This window comes from Apus apus, chromosome 5 (assembly GCF_020740795.1).
Source record: "Apus apus isolate bApuApu2 chromosome 5, bApuApu2.pri.cur, whole genome shotgun sequence".
NCBI lineage: Eukaryota > Metazoa > Chordata > Aves > Apodiformes > Apodidae > Apus > Apus apus.
In genome coordinates, this window is record NC_067286.1 from 18,307,778 (window position 1) to 18,324,318 (window position 16,541).

Consider the following 16,541-nt stretch of genomic DNA (forward strand, 5'->3'; position numbering starts at 1 on the left):
GACCCACTCATTAACTGGACTAAAATAGCTGGATTGAAACCTAGCAGAAGAAAACTTGGCAAGGTGCAAGAGTTTTCATCAGTGTGACTGTAAAGGGATGGTACATGAAACTCATAACTTGGCTCATGAAGTTACCAGGATGACAACAGTGACACCGACAGCAGCGGGAGCAGAGCCCAGGGGAGACATCAAGCTGATGGGATCAAGCTCTTCACTCTCAATGAGAGTTAAGCTCCTTTCTCCCATGGGCACTTCTGAACATCCCACTCAGCATGCTTCCAGCTAGGCCCATGTTCAAGCACTTAATTAAAACCGGGTAGCATTATCAGCTTTTTGCATAATCAGAATCACATTAAACACTGGATCAGATATGAGCACTTCACGGACTTAAGACTCAAAAAAGATGCAAACAAATTCTACACAACCAGAACATATAATGCATAAACCCTTTTTTTTTTTTTTTCTGGCAGGGGGAAGGCTCTTGAAGAACAGGAAATACCAGAAACAAATACTGCCAACTTAATCCAAAGAAAAATTAAAAATCATCTTCCTAAAATCAACATGTTTTCATAAAACACTGAGCATTACAATCTCTTTATTACCTAATATTTCAGCTTTTTAGAAAGTTATGCTTTTAATCTTTTTCTCTGTAACAACAAACACTAATTTTTTATTTATATATTTTTCAAAAAAATCTGAGATCTCCCCCACATCTCAAGAATAAAAAATTGGAGTTTTCTTAATAAATGAAAAATAAATCAATAATTTTTAAAAAAACAGTAAAATGTGTCAATAGTTGAACAATACCGTACAAAAGAATTAGATGACAAGATGGAGAAGACAAGATAACAGGGAAAATTAAACCTTCATCCCAGGTCAGGTCAAAGCTCATGTGATGTTCGGTATAAAAACTCAGCTTCACAGAATCACAGACATGTTGAGGTTGGAAGGGATCTCTGGAGGTCATATCATCCAACCACTCTGTTCAAACAGGGACACCCAGAGCCAGTTGCTTAGGATGATGTCCAGACAGCTTTTACAGATCTCCAAGGATGGTGACTCCACCACCTTTCCAGGCAACCTGTGCCAGTGCTCAGTCATCCTCACAGCAAAAAGGTGTTTTCCTGATATTCAGACAGAACCCTCTGCATTTCAGTTTGTGTCCACCGCCTATTGACTTATCACTGGGCACCACTAAAAAGAGCCTGGCTCCGATCTCTGCTGCACCCTTCCCTTCAGATATTTATATATATTGGTAAGATTCCCCCCAGGCCCAAACCTTGTTTTCTCAAAGCTGAATAGTCCCAGCTCTCTCAGCCTTTCCTCATACGAAAAATTTCCTCCTTTCCAGTCCCATACATCATCTTCATGTCCCTTCACTTCTGTAGCAATAAGACTTGCATACAAATGCATACTGCTTCTCAGCTACACAAAGCCTGACATCTCAAAGCCTGCAGGGCACTTGGCAGGTGCACCTTAGATTTTGTTCTAATGCAAACCACCTAGGAATCAACATTCTTCCAGCTTGCTCCCAGCAGTTTTTAGCACAAATGTGGCTTGGTGACACTTTCCTTCATCCAGGAGCCCAGAGAACTTTAAAAAATGTGTCGAGTTTATCTCATGCTATGGCTCTGCTCAGCTTTTCCCACACTCTTCATCCCCTAGCACCCCAATTATGGACTGGATGAAAGGCTTTGAAGGGAGAAATTTTAAGTGGAGACTATTATAAGGAGAATAACAAGAGTTTCCCACAGTAACTGAAAGGTGCACTTGTTCTAGAAGAACCTGGACTGGAACAAATCATTCTGAACATCATCCCAAAACATGTAAAAGCAAAGAAAGTCACTTGGAGAAGTCAGCATGGATTCACCAAAGGTAAATCATGCTTTGACCAATGTGATTGCCTTCTGTGATGCTGTAAGTGGCTGGCTAGATGAGGGGAGAACACTGGATGTTATCTGCCTTGACTTTAGCAAAGCTTTTGACACTGTCTCCCATAACATCCTCATTAGGAAACTGAGGGACTGTGGGCTACATGAGTGGACAGTGGATTGAGAGCTGGCTGTGTGACAGAACTCAGAGGGTTCTGAGTTCAATGGGGCAGGGTCAAGTTGGAGGCTTGTAACCGGTGGTGACCCCCAGAGGTCTATACTCAGTCCAGTCTCATTCAACATGTTCATCAATGACCTGGACGAGGGGACAGACTGTATCGTCAGCAAGGTCACTGATTATACCAAACTGGGAGGGGTGGCTGACACTCCAGAGGGCTGTGCTACCATCCATTGTGGACAGGCTGGAGAGCTGGGAAGAGAAGAACCTGATGAGGTTCAACAAGGGCAAGTGTAGGGTCCTTCACCTAGGCAGGAAGAACCCTATGTGTGAATACAGGTTAGGGGGTGACCTGCTGGGAAGCAGTTCTGAGGAGAAGGATCTGGGAGTCCTGGTAGATAGTAAATTACCCATGAGCCAGCAATGTGCCCTTGTCACCAAGAAGGCCAATGGAATCCTGGGGTGCATATGGAAGAGTATGGCCAGTAGGTCAAGTCATTCTCCCCCTCCACTCTGCCCTGGTGAGGCCAGATTTGGAATACTGCATCCCCTTCTGGGCTCTCCAGTTCAAGAGTCCAGCAGAGGGCAACAAAGATAATACAGGGATGTCACCGTTTGACTCAGGTCGGACAACAATGCTCTCGATCCCCTTCCCCCCCCCCCCAGGTAGGGAAGGAGAGAGAGAAAAAGAGAGAGACTTGGCTGGATTGAAAACTAAACTACACAGCTTTAATTAAAACACTAATGAATCACACAAGAAAGTATATATACAATTATATACAGATATATTCAGATATGGGCAAAAGCCTCTCGCCTCCCCCCACCCCCAGCAACTCCCACAGCACTCCCCTGAACTGGCAAGAGTCCTGAGAAATCCCGGAGCCGCTGCTGGAGAAAGCGGAGAGTTATGAGGGTCAGGAGAGCTCGAGCCTAAGGGTCGACGGTGATGGATGAGCAGAGTCCTCCCCGGACGCCGGCCATGGACGGAAGAGAGAGCGAGAAGAAGGAGGAAGCTGTCTTCTAAGATCTCTGTCCTTCCTTTGAGCTTACGTAGATATATGGAATGGAATATCTTTGGCCAATTTTGCTGTCTGTCTAACTCAGCCTCCCACGGGGGGGTCAGAGATCTCCCCATAGTGTCTGAGCCGGCGGAGTGAAGGTGTAACCTTGAAACCTCAGTAGTTAGAAAAACATTCCACTGTCTTATCAGCCTAGCAGAACACACAGTTGCTAGTTAAAAGAAAGCTTACTGAAGGAAAAAAAAATCAGTGAAAAGAAAAATTGGCTTAATCCTGGCTCAAACCAGGACAAGGGATTAGAGCATTTTCCTTATGATGAAAGGCTGAGAGAGCTGGGACTCTTTAGCTTGGAGGAGACTGAAGGGAGACCTTATTAATGCCTTCAAGTATCTAAAGGGTGAGTGCAAGGACAATGAAGCCAGACTCTTTTCAGCAGTTCCCACTGACAGGATGAGGGGCAAATGGGCACAAGCTGGAACATGGGAAGTTCCATTTAAATGCGAGGAAAAAACTTATTTACTATGAGGGTGAAAAAGTACTGGAACAGGTTTCCCAGGGAGGTTGTGGAGTCCCCTTCCCTGGAGATATTCAAAACCCACCTGGTTGCAGTCCTGTGTAATGTGCTTTAGGTGCATTAAGCTGCTTTAGCAGGGAAGTTGGACTAGATGGTCTCTAGAGGTCCCTTCCAACTCTGACAATTCTGGGATTCTGTGATTTTTACACCAATGCAGTGACTAGCGCAGTTACTGTTTAAGGCAAGATTAGTGCACTTGGAGTGACAGAAACCTAGCAGAATGGACAACTAAGAGTTCATAGAAAATGCTTAAAGATCCAAAAGTCTGAAGAGTGAGATCAGAGAGTGCTTTAACCCCTTCAAAAGGCCTCCAGGCTTTTGACACTTAGTCTCCTTCCATTCAAATTCATCCCAAAGGGTGAACTTCAAACACCTGTTACAACTGAAGAAGATGGCACCAGAGGATGTCCTTTATTCAACCAGTCAAACTCTACATGAATACACACAGATATTCAGCACTCCTGCCTTCTACTTTATGAGTAAATAAAAATAATAATAAAAAATTTTGTATGTTCTAATTACTGAATAAATTATAGATTTATTATATTAGGCAGACAGAAGAAATAGGGCCATTCCTTCCTATTTAAGCACACTCTCAGTCAACAGCTCGAAGTGCCACACAAGGTACAAAATCTACTTTCCCCCACAATGTCTTCAATCCAAAGTGCATCTTTTAAGACAGGAATAGATTATTCACAACTGAAAAAATGCTTCCAAACTCTTGTTTCCCAGAAGCTCTCAAGAGAGCATTTCACAGAAGTGAGGCATGAACAGAAGGACATCTTGGGAGAACTCTACATATTAGAAAGGATCTCACTGAGACAAATAGGTCCTTCTTTTCATTTCCAGCAGTGTTGGTTTAGTGGTCAGGGCGAACAAAAACCCAGAGAACAGAACTGCTCTCTGTTACTCCCCTCCACCCTCTCAGGGGAAGGTAAAAAGGGAATAAGGAAGAGAGACTTAAAGGTTGGGTTTAAGAGACAGGAAAAGGATAGTTACATGTGGGATAAAGAACAAACATACAAATATATACAAAACCCAGTTTCGATATAAGGGTCCGTAAGGACCATTGTGGCAGAGCTGACTTGGGAGAAGGGTCCAGGGATCTTCTCAGCACTGGATGTATTTAGATCCTGCTAGCAAGCTGAAGATGAAGAGCACAAGACTCTCTCCAAGAACTCTGAGAGCAGGAAGGGACAGAATTTTTGTCCTCCTGGTTTTTACAGAGTATGGCAGGGAACGTAGGAAATTTGAGAGAATAACTGACCCCTCTCTGTTCTGCCCTCTGGATTCCTTAGGGTCCTAAACCATGCCCTGTCTCTAGGTCCTTGTTTTGAAACCACCAAGTTACCCTATGCCCCCTCAAACCATAACACCAGCTTTATCAGACCAAACAGAATTCCATATTTGTTGTCATTTCAAATGGCAAAAATAGCAAAACCAACAAAAATCTGAGTAAAATTAAACTTGGAGGAATTGTTTCTACAATGTACCTATCTGTAGTTTCTGCCTTGTTTTCAATCTAAGAAAGTGTGTATCTTGTGTATCCGTTGATCCAGCTTGACTTAACGTTCTTAACATACCACCCTAACTTTAACTTCTCTGCCGTAGATTCTTTTGCACTTTAGCAGAGATCTACACATAAAGGATACAACTCACCAGAAATAAATTCTGGACTTTTGCCTGAAGCACAGTAACAGCTCTACTGCACACCTAATGAAACATAACTGTAGGCAAATTTACCAAAACGGTTTCTTCTCTTTTCTTTTTAATCTTTTTGTTTTATGAACTTATTATTTTCTTTCCTGCCACAAAATCAGAATAATAAGGAATGTCAGAATCCATTTTGTTGAACATTTTTAAAACCATACTGGCCCCATCAAAGTATTAACCACAAAGTTATTCTTTAAACTTTTCATTTAACTTTCACAGAGTAAATAACCCACTATCTCTTAATTTTCATTATCTACATTTTGTTAAATCTGGATGCTCTGTTAGCCCATTACTACGGTTGTTGATTTTTCACTGAGGTTAACTCACAGTATTGCAGATAACAAGCTCAAAGGCTATGCAACTTCAGGCTTATTTGCCTGTAAGTCACACTGTGACTCTCCAAACTCCTGCTACAGAAGTTCCCTTTAACAAAAATTCAGCGTCTGAGAAACAATCATGTATTCAATTTAACTACACTCTGTTAAAGCAAAAGAGACCTGAGGTGTAAGGTCAAAAAAATGTTTCTGTCCCTTTCTTTTGCTTGTTATTTAAATTCTGCCTCTCTGGAATGAAGAAAGCACTGAAAATGTTTTGATATATTAATTGAAAGGTCTTATTTAACATTACTGTACCCAGTACTAGAAAATACCATCCTAGGAACATGCTTAGCTCATTTTTTTATGAGAGCTTTAAAAATGCATAGCCAGTGCTGACAATGAAACACATCCAACCATCTTAGAATCATAAATTATTTCTTTAAAAGCCTGGTACAAAGACCAAATCCATTGCTCTTCAGCACCCACTCCAACTGATGAAGCAAGCTGAGTTTACAGGGGGAAGAAAGAAGTATCACAAATGTAAATCAGAAATCCAAAGGGTGGTATGGCCAAGGTTAAACAGATCAGATTAAATGAATGATGTTTCCATTGTGCCCTAAAGGCAACTAACAGGGCATTTTACCACCTGGGAGAGAAAACAACTCTTAGCTCAAGGCCTCCCTGCCCCAGTACCCAAGGTTCAGCCTTGGCCAAAATTCAGAATTAAGAGCAGGTATGAGCCAGCTGACAGGGACAACCAGGCAACTGAAAGGAGTGGGCAACAGTCCAAATCTGGCTTATGAAATACCTGAACACCAGCAATGTGAGCCACAGTCCTTGTCCTTGCAGCTGGAGAGAAGGTATAACTAGCAGCACTTTTCAGGTAGTTCCCACATGGGATGTGATTTTTAAGGAGAAAAAAAAAGAAAAAAATATTATGTACTTTACCACCTGTCTCTCATCCACATGTATACCTCTAACAGTGGTCAGTCCTCATCTCACTGATGTATGAGACTCCTTAGCAAGAGAAGGCTTTTCAGAAAACAATTAAAAAAAAAATAATCCTGGCACACTAAATGCTCTGTTTTTCACCAGGACTCAAAATCGGTAGATTTTCCAGTCCTTTGTGAAACACTCCCCTTCAGCATTATTAACTGCATTGTTTTCATTTCAAGGGGAGAATAATTGACAAAATGCTTCTCCAAAGAACAAAGAATGATTAATTCTGACAAATTCTGACAAATTCTGAAAAAGTGACTATCAAAAGAGTCACTTTGGTATAAGAACTTGACTTCTCATTGACAACACACTACCACCACCACCCGGCTTCGTGGTTTTACAAGGGTCTTCGTGGTGCTGTCTGCTGCCTGAACACAGCATCACCTACAAGGTCTGCTAACAAAAGATATCTAAAAGTCTGAGGTATCAAAAGTGAATTGATTCTGAAATTCCCTGAGGTATCGCATCCTATAGTTGATTTTCATCTTCTCTTTATATTCTCTTCTTGCTATCAGTGGAGATCCTCAAGAATCCTCTTCTCTGCATTTCCTGGAGCACCAGATCAGAAAAAGGGACTGAATTTTCTTTCTTTCTGTTGACAGAAATACATCTACACCTACATGGTACCTGAATGCTGCTATCTACTACATGAAAGCTGGGGAGCGACTTTTTTACAAGGGTGTGTAGTGATAGGAGAAGGGGTAATTTTTTTAAGCTGGAAGAGGGTAGATTTAGGTTAGACGTTAGGAAGAAATTCTTTAGTGCGAGGGTGGTGAGACACTGGCACAGGTTGTTCAGAGAACTTATGGATACCTCCTCCCTGTAAGTGTTCAAGGGCAGGTTGGATGGGGCTTTGAGCAACCGGGTCTAGTGGGAGGTGTCCCTGCCCATGCAAGGGGGATTGGAAGTAGATGGATGAGCTTTATGGTCCTTTCCAATCCAGACCATTCTATGATTCCATTCTATGATAATGTGTGATAAGAAAAGGCAGTAATGATGAGCTTCACAGGCTCCCAAATCTAAAAATATTTTCCTCGGCACTGCATATTATCTTGACATATAAATAATTTGTGTTCACAACTAAATAAGATTAGAGCTGAGTCTGGAAAACTCATTACACAAATAATACATTTCAGCAGCTCAAACAGAGACGCAGTACCATGGAGATTAGGACAATACTGAAGAAGTCACCCAGCTCCACCCTCAAGCAACTCATGTAGCTGAGGTTTTCCCAAGGATAAAGCCATTTCTTTTTTTCATATTTCCTCATCAGATACAATTTAGTACCAGGTATGCCTAAACTGTCCAGAAGCCAGTATGATCCTGAGGAAAACCAAACCTTACATCAGGCTCCTGAAGGTCACAGAACCAGATATACAGAAAAGAGACTGCAAGGAAGTGAGGATTTTACTCCCATCCTCAGAGACACAACAGACTTTAGAAAAATGGCAGGGGCATTTTGCAATACATTTAAGCTTCAACATGCAAAACCAGAAAGATTATTACATGTCAAGACAGTTCAATCCTTTGCTTTTGCTTACAAAGACCAAGACATTTATCTAACAAACAATGAGGTTTTTTTATCTTAGCTGATACTAAGAAGACATCTAAAGTAACAAGATAGGGCAGGCAAGGACAAAATTGGCGAGAATTCGGTGAGCATCAGTCCTTCAATACGTGGCACCACTGCTGGCAATCGGAGTTTTCAGGGCACTTTGCAGGTACAAGGCACTGTGAAATTAAGGAGTTGGGATGCTTTCTGCTTGTGACTGAGGAACAGCCTTCTGACTGGCCTTGCTGAGCAAGATTGGTCACACAGAGAGTTGAGAGGGTGAATTGCCAGCCTGGGAGAATGCTTGAGTCCCAGACCTGGAGGTCTGGAGAGCTTCCAGAGCACAAACATGAGAGCCATGGACACTGTCCTGGCTTAAGCCAGGATGAAGCCCATTTTCCTTTTACTGTTGTGCTTTTTTTTTTTTTTTTTCCTCTTCAGTGAGTTCTCTTTTAACTAGCAGCAAATTTTCCAACTAGTGGACTGATAACACTGGAATGTTTATGGTACTGCTGAGACATCAAGGGCACTACTTTGCTTTACTTGTTGAATCTGCAGCCTCAGATGCTACAGGAACAGAAGAGTCTATCTGCAGGCCTCCCTAAAGGAGGAGTGGCCTAGGTGGACAGCAACACTGACCAAAGTATTCCATTCCATATATCTATGTAAGCTCAGTGTAAGGTCAGGGATCACGGAAGTCAAGCCCCTACCTGCTTCTTCTTCCCTTCTCTTCCATCCATGGCCAGTGTCCAGGGAGGACTCCATCTATCCATCACCATTGATCCCCAGGCTCATGCACTCCTGACCCTCACAACTCTCCCATCAGCTCCTGTCTGCTCTGCAGCTCTGGGACATTTTGGAACTGCTCCCAGCTCAGGAGATGCCTGGGGAATTGCTGGGGGTGGGGGAGGCAATAAGGTTTTTCACATTCCTGCACATACTTGTATAGAATTGTACACATTTTCTAATAAGTAGAATTTAATTAAAGCTGTTTAGTTTAGTTTTCAATCCAGAAAGTCTCTCTCCTTATTCTCTCTCCTTTCCCTACCTGGGGTTTGGGGGGAGCTTATGGACATGGTTCAGTGGTGGACTTAGCAGTGCTAGGTTAACGGTTGGACCCGATGGTCTTAAAGGTCTTGTCCAACCAAAATGAATCTATGATGCTAATGAGGAACATCAGAAGTACCAGTTACTGCCTCTCCAAACTTAAGCCAAAAAATCTACAGTAGGAACACTGAAAGGCTGCATCTCCTTCTGTTCCACCTCTTCCCCTTAATTAAAATAATGTCTAGGAATTAGATGGCCTACAAGTATTTGCTTTAAACAGCAACTTCTTTACATTCCTACTAAAAATACAGAAATATACAAAGCATAAGTATGATTCTGCTAAAAAATTAAAATCCTATTCTTCATCACTATGAATCCAAAATATTGTCACACCAAGAGTGTTCTGAAGATGTAGACAAGATTACTGGAGTGAACATTTTAACAAACTGAAATCATGGAAGATCTGGGAAATGAATGAGGAAATTTCTTCTGTCGTTTCCTATCACGTTCACCAGCACATCTTCTGATGGTCCCAGGGCTGTATTTTACAGGATACTAAAAAAGGAAAGGCAGCCACTTGGAAATTTATGAGCAGCCAAGGGAACATACTGAACACCTTTCTTGCTTCATTCTTCATGCCACTGGCATAAACTGGGTTCACAGTCAGCTCCCTCACTTAACAGCCCTGTGTATCTTGCATTCATATATATCTCCCTGTCTCCTAGTTTTTAAAACCATTTACCAACATTCATTTCTTCTCAGCTGCCTTTCTCTCTCCAGGGTTCTCTTTACAGCCCTAAGAGAACTCAGGAAAATACATATTCTACCATTTATGTTTATGTTCCCAGGTCCTTAGCTTAAAGCACTGCATTCATCCTTCCTCAGGCTGAAGACAACCAAGTGCTACACTCTCCATTACAGGCTAAAAAGGCTGACATTTAAACTTGGCTGCTTACAGTAATAGAAGCTACTTGCTGGTACCACCAGCAAGAAGCACAAAATGAAAGGCTAGTCAAAGCCAAGGTTTTTTCCTATACAGGAGTTCTGTGCACAGGAATCAGGCCAAAGGGTTGGTTTTTAAGAGATAATGACAGTATAAAGACACAAAAATGTTTCTTCCTGGCAGGTATTTGCTTCTCATTGCCTTGGTTTTCTGTATATGTTCTACAGCATTTAAATCCAGCTTCTGGAGCCTCAAAAGCACAAAGTTATCTAATACAATAGTCTAACTAAATTCCTAAAAGAAATGCCTCAAAGCCATTTGACTGAATGAAGAAGCAGAAAAGCTTACCATCGGGTGGCCTTCTCAGCTATAGAATTTGCAGCACAAGCATCAGTACTCTACTGCTATTTGCAAAAGTTCAGTCTGCCAGGGCTGAAAATAGTATTTGGAAATAAAAACTACTGACTGTGGCTCACAGTGAAGGCAAACTTTTTAGAAAACAACTTCAAGCCATGGTTGAGATGTCAATTCCTGTATGAAACTGATCAACACTCTCTGTTAACAGCTGAGAGGCTCTGAGGAGACCTATCTTTACAGAGATTTCAACCTTGTTGTCCTTCAAATCAGGGGAAGAAACTGTAGTAAAACTGAACTGGCAAGATGCCAAACCAAAACTGAAGCTCAAGAGAGGTGACCACATTACTTCCTAACATAACCAGGGCTTGGGACTCACTGTTAGATGTCATGTACTTATTAGGGTTATGTGACTTGTTTCTATTAAGAAGAGGAAATAAGGACAGATATAGCATTTCCTGGATAATATTTATTCACAACATAATACTTTGAAAATCTTGTTTCCTCAAGTAAAGAAATCGAACAGCAAGAGATAGTTGTTTAGATTCTATCTCAGTTTCAATGTTCCTGTCAACCTGTCCTGTATACAAAGGTTTGTTGTCACTTTTTTCCGGGCCCTTGCCACAGGTAATTCCCTCATTACAAGTAGGCCTTCATGCCAGTACCAGCTTCAGAGATGCTTATCACATGTTTTCTACCTCTGGCACTTTTTCAAATAGTCATTCCAGCAAGAGATCTCAGACTCCAACTGGCTTTCCAGAAGGACCAAGGTGAGGCTCCTTCTGCAGAGTGTTCAGCACACCACCAGGATTTCATATGAATGCACTTAAAACTACTGCACATTGAGTCTAGTTTAATAGAAAGGGGGAAAACTGCTAAGTTCCTAAGTAGGTCTCTGATAATAGCAGGATGGAAAATTAAACCTCAGGAAAGATGCAACTTTAATGTTACATATACCGAGTACCTTCAACATATGAAGTCACTCAAGTATTTAATGGCACTTGAAGAGCAGTAAGCCCTATATTTAGTAAGAATAACATCTTTAATTGAGCTTTTAAAAAGTGACCAGGATTTTACAAGTATAGATTCACAGCATTACTTCAAATGAAAATCTTTCAAATAATTTCTTGTTACACATCATTAAGCTGCAGCATTCAAAACCAAGACAGAGAACACAGCACAAAGATGTAAAATGATCTGTCCGAGGTCACCTGAACATTTTTCTGAGAGGCGAGAAACTAATTTTTACAAAACTCTGTGTCCTGACCAGAAAAACAGTCTTTCCTCCAACACTGCATCTTATAGAATCACAGAATGTTAGGGGTTGGACTGGACCTTGAAAGATCATCTAGTCCAACCTCCCTGCCAAAGAAGGATCACCCAGGGCAGGTCACACAGGAATGCAACCAGATAGGTCTTGAATGTCTCAGAACCTCTCTGGGCAGCCTGCTGTAGTGCTCCGTCACCCTTAAAGTAAAGAAGTTTTTCCTCATTTTGAAGTGGAACTTATCTTGGGGTGATTAAAATATAAGTAGGTACAAACAGGTATTAATGTAAAAGCTACATTCCTCCCTGAAAAAAGGCAAGCATCTCCTGACTTACCCAAGCAAGATATATACTATAGCAAAAAACTGGGTCTGCACAAATCAGGATGGAGTCAGTTTACTGCTAAGGTTGCACTCTGTCCCTAAAACATCTTGGGTGGAATAAATGTCTTCATTATATTTATAATGAAGCTAATCAATTTTGGGATCGTAAAATAACCCTGTCCAGAATACTGATGAATCACGTGGCATGTCTTCCAAGGACTCTATTGTTAAAGATGCCTTTTTTACTGGAATTTCAATAATTAATCATGTTTTGGGGTAGTTTTATTTTTGTGTGGCTTATCCTTTGATGACCAAATTTCCATTTATAATGATCTATTCCTTTGTGGATTAATTGCTCATGTTATTTTCTCTATTAACCAGATGTCAACATTTGCACTATAGGAGACTGTTTGAGTTATTTTCATACTACTAAATCTGGCATCCTCAGTTTTAGGGGTGAATGAGCATCTTGGTCATTTTAAACAAAGGTGTTATTAGGATCTTACCACTCTTTTTAAGTAGGCTGGTGGTTCTGTGGTATTATCCACATATTTGTATTATGCCTAAGAATTTACTTTTTTTCTGTAAACTGTAAGTGCACAAGCATTTAGTTCACCCACTGCTGAGGCCATTACCTAGATTCTCATGCACCTTTAGAAGAGTTTCACACTTCCCAGCAATACACTGCAACTCCTTTCTGGATGCTATCACCCACAGTGCTCCCTGAAAAGCTGTTTTTGTCAAAATTGCTTACTTACATTGAGGAAAAATAAATTACCAGTGCTAGTATAAAATACTACAAATCATTGACCTGAGCTAGGTAACCTGATTGTTCCTGGAGCAGGTAAAGGAGTACACACGCACACACTGCTCTGTTCACATAATGGAGAGGCAGTAACCTTTGGAAGGTGGCCATGGACAATCACCTCCTTTCCAGCACAACAAGGTCCAAAAAAACACACATAGGCCCTGGAGGAATCACAGCCCACAGCCCTGATTTCAGTTGGGTGACATTACATCCAGCCCTGATGAGGGCTGCTCACAATCCTTTCCCCAGATGTGACTCAGTCATAGAGGCCAACAGGAAGAGGAGTAAGAACCTGGTTGCGCCATTTCCCACACTATGATGCTGCATCCTTCCCTACGTTCAGGGAATAGGAAGCAATAGCAGCTCAAATTATGATCCCTGGACTGCTACTCTGGCATGTAAATTTGGGAATGGTACAAGTAAATTTGTTCTTTGCACAGGAGGAATGGAGGTCTTCACAAGTCCCTAACTCTCTCATGCAGAAGTACAGTCAAGGTCACACTACATCAGATTTTTAAGAAACATGCTTTTTCTGTCTAGAAACAGCCCTGGCCCCTCTTCGTCAGCAGTTCCAATACAGACTTATAACACCTGAGTTTTACTTGCTAAGCCCTGCCAGTTGGCACTTTTACAATGGCAGAGAGCAAACTGGACATGTAAAGTACTTAGGTTAGTGTTGGAAGCATAAACAAATGGTGCATCAAAAGTAAACATGGTAGAAACCACACTTTTCATAGCATGACAAAAAATTCCCAGAGGATATGTCAGGTAGAACTGAAATTCCCCAGCTGTGGGCTCTCACTTCTCCTCAGTGTCCTTTAACCAGCACTACAACTGCTGCCTTAAAATCTGTTAATGAAAAAGCAGTTCTGTGCTTGCCACATATGTTTCCAAGCCATTTCTTTCATTCTGGGATGGTTAGCATTTCCACCATGTGACTCCAGTCAGACAGGAAGGAATAAATACCTCTCTCAGCTCAATCTCACATAGGAACCTTTTCCCTACCCCATCAAAGAAAAAGATTCATTCTGTCTTACAGCAGTCCACACACTGCACTGTCTGCACAAGAAGGACTAACAGTTTTGGAGTCCAGGAGGTTGAGGAGTCCAAGAGGCCTTCTCAAGTGGCTCTTGAGGAGGTACCTGGAACCTGGACGGCAACACTGTCAAGCTGTCTTACGAGGAAAGACAAATTGAAGGAAGTATATTACATCTTGAAACACTGAAGTCCTTTCTAACATGTTTGGTTCCTTACTCAACTTCTGTCCTAGGGCCAAACTACAACCTTTTCAATTCCAAAACCTAAGGAGGGCTGCTCATGGTGTAAAGCACTTGTCAAGGTGGTCCTCAGTGAGAACATCACCTAACCAACCAGCTCAGCAGAAGATATGTGCATGAAGTAATAAAGTACTGCCTGATAGAGGCTCAACTCAGTAATAACTGGGAAAGTAACTTCAATAACCCCTGCACGGAATGCCCTCATTTTCCAGTCCATGAATACAGTCCCTCCCTTGACTTCATGGTCTGGTTAGTAAAGATCTGCAGCTCTGTCCATTTTGGACACAAATAATACTTTCATATGTGCTGGTAGATGTTGTGCAGAAGGCTCCTCATTTCATAACATAAAGCTTTTCATACATATCTGATTCCTTATAGCATTTTGTTGGATTCTGTCATTCCAATATCGTATCAGTTCCTCCCCATCTCCTCATGCTATTTAAATTACACTGTTGCTCTTGCATCGTATTCCTGGGGTCATTAAGTACCTGAACTCTAAACATAGTCATTCTCTGCCCCAGAAGAGCAGGGGGACAATTGTGCAAGGCAGGTCAGAGCAGCCCCTTCTAAAAGAAAATGAAAGCCTGGACTTGTGCTGCTCTCTTAAACTTGTGCTATTGAGCTGCCATAATGACATACTACATCCCATTAATCAGCAATTACACACTGACAGGGACTGTCAATCTAACACCATATTCATTCAGCAGAACTAAATGTACCATTCCTGTCCCCAACACTGCTCCCATGACTAAAACTCTTCAAATTAAAGCTAAATGTGGGATTTAATGGAGTACAGAAAAGTCCAAATTCTGAATTAAGAAGGAGAGAGGTTAGAGCATTTACAGCCTCATCACATCCATGACTGTACAGCCTGAGAAAACAAAATTACTCTGCAAGAATCTGCAAGAACCAAAATCATCTGCTAATGTCCATATTAAATTTGTAGTTTGTTCTTACAAATACCCCTGGTACAACCAACTTTTTGTTATCTACATGTGCTTACTACATCTGAGACAGGCAGTCCTCTTCAGTGCTATCCTGTCAGAAGTCCCCCTTGGTACCTATTATACCTGCCCCCAAAAGCACACCTCAAGCCCTGATGTTTAATCTCACTCTGCTTGGCAGAACAAGAGAAGCCAGCACTCTGTCACACAACCGCAGCTGAGAGAGTGCAGCTTTTTAACATCACTGGAGGCTTAAGATGAAACACAAGCTAGAGACCAGCACGATCCAGTGGACAGAAAGCCGGCTGAGACTCCCTGTCTCCTCCATTCCGACTGCAGAAAGACATGCCCTTCACATGCTGTAATGCCACTGAAATGATTGTCCAAACGTTGTTGCCTTCGTGCTGCTAGTACAAGCATTCGTGCAAGTGCTGCTGGGTCCACTTTACGCAAAATCCTTTAGGACAGATCAGAGAAAAATCTGCAAACTTTTTACAATAAATTGATAGATTCAGCTCCCTGTAGACTGTCCTGATGTCATATCTCTGTGGGATTGTCACCAGCCCTGAGAAGTAGCCATGGATAGTGACATCCTAGCTGACACAGCTGAAGTCAGAGAGGGACATCTGGTAAGAGCCGGGGGACCCATTCCAGGAAAACACGCCTGCTCAGGGGGAAGAGAAGCAAGTGCCCAAGTGCTGTTCTGAGTGGAAATTGTATCAATCAAGAGCACGCAAGCAACATCTTAAATGACACCAATGAGGCTGCAAGCTCTACTGGACTGTGGGGTTGCCCCAGGGCTAAACTCAGTCACAACATCCAAACTAGTTCTCTATGTACCCTATAGCCAGGGGAGACAAACATCATCTGAGCCCGACTTACCCCACCCTAAAATAAGCATATTAAATAGCTGTATTGAAGCGTTTTCTGGCCTAGATGCATCAGATAGCTAAAGACAGAGAAGATTAATTCCACTTTGATTAACTGAGTCCTGCCATAATGGGATTCAGCATTCTAGGCTGCAGCTAAGTATCTAAATTCTAATCCAGAATAATCTAAATCCAAAATATCTAAAATATCTGAGTGACTTCAGGTTTCTTTTTAAAATGTATTAGACTTTCAACTTCAGTGCAACTAAACAACTTACATAGCTGTTTATATTTTGAAAGTATTAAAGAATTTTAAAATCCCAAACAAAATAAAGATCCAGAAACACACAAATGGCCTCAATGCTCTTCATAACATGTCACTTCCACAGCATTACAAAGCACACCCTGACTTCAGGCCACTGGGGCGACTGGTTGTGTTTTCTTAAAACCCTTCATTAGCAGAGAAGACCACGGAAAGGAACAGGAA

The 16,541-nt window shown here is 41.7% G+C and overlaps 1 protein-coding gene across 1 annotated transcript in view; it reads right to left on the reverse strand.

Annotated features, from left to right (window-relative positions):
• TSPAN4 (tetraspanin 4) overlaps positions 1 to 16,541 on the reverse strand; it is a 421,128-nt gene that overhangs the window by 268,898 nt on the left and 135,689 nt on the right. The window lies entirely within an intron of this gene.